At 36.1% G+C, this 5,346-nt stretch overlaps 1 pseudogene; it reads left to right on the top strand.

Annotated features, from left to right (window-relative positions):
* The first annotated feature begins 657 nt into the window (after positions 1-657).
* On the top strand, positions 658-3,401 carry LOC144257211 (14-3-3 protein zeta/delta pseudogene; annotated as a pseudogene).
* The last annotated feature ends 1,945 nt before the right edge of the window (positions 3,402-5,346 follow it).

The following is a 5,346-nucleotide window of genomic DNA, read 5'->3' as shown; positions in this document are numbered from 1 at the left end:
GGATCCTATAACATCTTGTCAAACTTGAGATGAAAAAAAGGCAATAAAGACTATCAGGGTCATGTCTCAAGGATTCGGGAGTCAACTTGAATAACCTCCTTGTGTTTAAAGATGGCAAAAGTTGAGTATCTATGATATTAATATTATGTTTGCATTCATTAATCCATAGTAATATATTTTTAAAAAGCTTATTGATTCTCTTTTAAAAATTCTTTTTGGAAAACTATGGAAAGGAAAGAACCAAACATTTTTCCTGCTTTATCTATAAAATATTCACCTTAGAGTTCGTGAAGTTTGAAAGATACAGAAGTATTTCTGCTAAAGAAGAAAGGAAGGTAAATTATCACCATTTGTAACTAATGAATTAGTGATTCATCCATGGTGTTAAAAATCACAAAAAGAGATCACCACTTTATGTATCTCCTGTCAGAAGTGCACAATTCAACCCATTAAATAATGTAGAAAATAAATACAAGAAAATCTGTCTCTGATGGAGCTTCTAGATCAATTGGTCAATTAATCAATGAAGAATATAAGAAGTCAAGAAACATGATGCCGGGCGGCGGGGAGGGGCTGGGGACCCCGGGGACCTGGGCGGGGGGAGGGCCTGGCCGAGAGCGGGCCGAGCTCTGGCCGGGCCAGCATATCGCCAGAACATCCAGTCATGGATAAAAATGAGCTGGTGCAGAAGGCCAAACTGGCCGAGCAGGCTGAGCGATATGATGACATGGCAGCCTGCATGAAGTCTGTAACTGAGCAAGGAGCTGAATTGTCTAATGAGGAGAGGAATCTTCTTTCAGTTGCTTATAAAAATGGTGTAGGAGCCCGTAGGTCATCTTGGAGGGTCGTCTCAAGTATTGAGCAAAAGACGGAAGGTGCTGAGAAAAAGCAGCAGATGGCTCGAGAGTACAGAGAGAAAATTGAGACTGAGCTAAGAGATATCTGCAATGATGTAATGTCTCTTTTGGAAAAATTCTTGATCCCCAATGCTTCACAAGCAGAGAGCAAAGTCTTCTATTTGAAAATGAAAGGAGACTATTACCGTTACTTGGCTGAGGTTGCTGCTGGTGATGATAAGAAAGGGATTGTGGATCAGTCACAACAAGCATACCAAGAAGCTTTTGAAATCAGCAAAAAGGAAATGCAGCCAACACATCCTATCAGATTGGGTCTGGCCCTTAACTTCTCTGTGTTCTATTATGAGATTCTGAACTCCCCAGAGAAAGCCTGCTCTCTTGCAAAGACAGCTTTTGATGAAGCCATTGCTGAACTTGATACATTAAGTGAAGAATCATACAAAGACAGCACGCTAATAATGCAATTACTGAGAGACAACTTGACATTGTGGACATCAGATACCCAAGGAGACGAAGCTGAAGCAGGAGAAGGAGGGGAAAATTAACCGGCCTTCCAACTTTTGTCTGCCTCATTCTAAAATTTACACAGTAGACCATTTGTCATCCATGCTGTCCCACAAATAGTTTTTTGTTTACGATTTATGACAGGTTTATGTTACTTCTATTTGAATTTCTATATTTCCCATGTGGTTTTTATGTTTAATATTAGGGGAGTAGAGCCAGTTAACATTTAGGGAGTTATCTGTTTTCATCTTGAGGTGGCCAATATGGGGATGTGGAATTTTTATACGAGTTATAAATGTTTGGCATAGTACTTTAGGTACATTGTGGCTTCACAAGGGCCAGTGTTAAAACTGCTTCCATGTCTAAGCAAAGAAAACTGCCTACATATTGGTTTGTCCTGGTGGGGAATAAAAGGGATCATTGGTTCCAGTCACAGGTGTAGTTATTGTGGGTACTTTAAGGATTGGAGCACTTACAAGGCTGTAGTAGAAACAGATATCCCATGGATCCTACATGTGTGAATCATGTATTTCTGTGGAATAGTCAATCTCAGTGTGCACAACTTTGACTACAGCTGCACAAGTGCTCCTTTAGACAAAGTTGTGACCCAATTTACTCTGGATAAGGGCAAAAACGGTTCACATTCCATTATTTGTAAAGTTACCTGCTGTTTGCTTTCATTATTTTTGCTACACATTTTATTTGTATTTAAATATTTTAGGCAACCTAAGAACAAATGTAAAAGTAAAGATGCAGTAAAAAATGAATTGCTTGATATCCATTACTTCATGTATATCAAGCACAGCAGTAAACAAAACAAACCCCTTGTATTTAACTTTTTTAGGGTTTTTTTGGTTTTGTTTTTTTTTTTTTTTTGGTTTTTTTTTTTTTGCTTTTGTGATTTTTTTTTTTTTTGATACTTGCCTAACATGCATGTGCTGTAAAAATAGATAACAGGGAAATAACTTGAGATGATGGCTAGCTTTGTTTAATGTCTTATGAAATTTTCATGAACAATTCAAGCATAATTGTTAAGAACCCATGTATTAAGTTCATGTAAGTGGAATAAAAGTTTTATGAATGGACTTTTCAACTACTTTCTCTACAGCTTTTCATGTAAATTATAGTCTTTTGGTTTTGAAACTTCTCTAAAGTAAATTGTACATTCTTGGAAATGTATTCCTTATTCCCTCTTGGCAGCTAATGGGCTTTTACCAAGTTTAAATGCAAAATTTATAATAACAAGAATACTACTAATATAACTACCATTCTCAACCGTGTCCCATGTTCCCCTTCTTCCCTCTCCCCCCAAAAAAATGAAAAAAAAATTGTTTTCTGGGGGAGGGTGAGATTGATTGGAAAAAAGTATTGTGTTCCATTCAGAATTTTGGTACATGGCATTTTCTAACTTAGGAAGCCACAATGTTCTTGACCCATCATGACATTGGGTAGCATTAACTGAAAGTTTTGTGCTTCCAAATCATTTTGGATTTTAAGAATTTCTTGATATTCTATGGCTTGCCTTCAATTTTGATCCTTTGTCAGGTGCACAAGATTACCTTTCTTTTTTAGCCTTCTGTCTTGTCACCAACCATTCCTATTTGGTGGCCGTGTACTTGGGAAAAGGCCGCATGATCTTTCTGGCTCCACTCAATGTCTAAGATACCCACCCTGCTTCCTTTGCTTGCATCCCACCAACTATTTCCCACATCCTCTTTACTGCAGCACATCTCTCCTTAGTTGATGAGATTGTGTTTATCTCCCTGTAAACCCTACCAATCCTGAATGGTCTGTCATTGTCTGCCTTTAAAATCTTTCCTCTTCCTCTCTTTAAATAATGATGGGGCTAAGTTATACCCAAAGCTCACCCTGCAGAATATTTCCTCAGTACTTTACAGAAAACACCAAACAAAAATTCCATTTTAAAAGAGTTGTATTTTTTTCCCCCTTTTAGAATGTAAGCTCCTCAAGAGCAGGGACAATGTTTTCTGTATGTTCTATTGTGCCTAGTACACTGTAAATGCTCAATAAATATTGATGATGGGAAAAAAAAAAAAGAAACATGATGCCAAACATGCTATCACAGAATCCGAACTCTGATAAACTCCAGGATAAGCAAGAGATAAATTTTCAAAAGATATTTTGAAAGAAAGGGAAATAGGAGGAGAGATTTTTTAGTATAGATGAAAAGAGACTTAAGTAATATATTACCCAATCAATATATAGATCTTGTTTGGATTTCAGTTTAATAACATTTAAAAAATAAAACGGAAAAAGTGAACCCTGATGGGATATTTGATGATATGAAAAATATGAAAAGTGTTTGAGGTATATGTGATTATGTTTTAGAGTCCTTATCTTTTGTAGATGTACACTGAAATATTCAAAGATAAAATGATGTCATAGATTTACTTCAGAATAATGTGGGATTAGGATTGTGGATTTTATTGAAAAAAGATTGCTGCATATTGATAATTGTTGAAGATAGATAATAGTTATAAAAGTCAAAAAAAGGAAGAAGAAGAGGAGGAGGAGGAGGAGGAGGAAGAGGAGGAAAAGAAGAATGATAATAATGGTGGTGCGGCATGGTGGGTACATCCCTGTAGTTCCAACAATTGGGGAGGCTAAAATAGGAGGATTACAAGTTAATGGCCAGTCTCAGCAACTTAGTGAGATCTTGTCTCAAAAATAAAAATGGCTGGGAATACAGCTCAGTAGTAAAGTTCCCCATTAAAGGTTAAGGCTAGAAATAAAATTCATTTCCCAGTACCAAAGTAAAAATAAAATTAAAAAATAAAATACAACAATGTTCTGGATCTTGTTCTAAAAAAGACTTAACGTGGGCAAGAAGGATTTCAGTAGTAATAGTAGAGAGATCAGTTAAATAACTTGTAATAATCCAGAAGAATAATTGACTGTGACTTAGATCTGGACTATTAATAGTAGAGGTAGTGAGAAATATTAAGATTACAAGTATGTTTTGAAGGTAGCACTAATAAGATTTTTTAGATTGGATGTAGAGTGAGAGAGAAGAGAAGAATGACTCCTAGACTTTTCACCTGAGCATTTTGGAAGATAGAGTTTCCATGAACTGAGATGAAGAAGATTGCCAAAAATGCATGTTTAAGAGAGGTGATCTTCATTGTTAACTTTTTAAACTTGAAATATCTGCTAGATAACCAAGTGAAGATGTTAAATAGTTGAATGAGTCTCAAGTACAGGAAAAGAGTAAGGCTGGAGATAAAATTCAAAAGTTATCAGCACATAATGGTATTTAAAGCATAAGGTGGTTGATATCAGTAAAGGAATTAGGTGAAAAGAAATAGAGTTATAGCTCTTAGTTGAACTCCAACATTAAGATATTTGGGAGGTGAGAGTTTGTAGTCCATTCAGTCAGCTATAACAAAATGCATTAGACTGTGTAATTTTATAAAAAAACAAACTTATTTCTCACAGTTTAAGATGCTGGAATTCCAAGATCAAGGTACCAGCATATTCAATGTCTGGTAAGGGCTCTGTGTTTCAAAGGTGGCGCTTTGTTGTGTGCTCACATGGTAAAAGAAGATGGGGCTCCTTTGAGTTTCTTTTACCTAATTCCTTCCAAAGGTCCCCCTCTTAATATCATCACCTTTGGGGTTAGTTTCCAAAATATAAATTTTTGAAGAGCACACATTCAGATCATCTCAGAGAGGAGGACAAAAAAAAGTATTCTAAAGAAATAACCAGTGAGGTAGGAGGAACACGAATTCTGGAAGACATTTGAGGAAGAGAATTATCTGTGTCCCATATTGCTAAATAGTCTAATAAAACAAGGCTTGAGGATTGAATACTGTGTTTAATAACATAAAAATGAGCAATTGGATGGAGAGGTGAGTATTGAAGCTTAATTGTAGGCTTAAGAGAAAATGGGAAAGAAATTGCAATCAGCAAGGATAAATAACTACTTCAAGGAGATTTGCCAAAGGCAGAGGAAAAATGTGTTGGT

Source organism: Urocitellus parryii, chromosome 10 (assembly GCF_045843805.1).
Source record: "Urocitellus parryii isolate mUroPar1 chromosome 10, mUroPar1.hap1, whole genome shotgun sequence".
NCBI classification, from domain to species: domain Eukaryota; kingdom Metazoa; phylum Chordata; class Mammalia; order Rodentia; family Sciuridae; genus Urocitellus; species Urocitellus parryii.
Note: the sequence above shows the minus strand (reverse complement) of the source record. Positions and strands in the feature narration are given on the sequence as shown.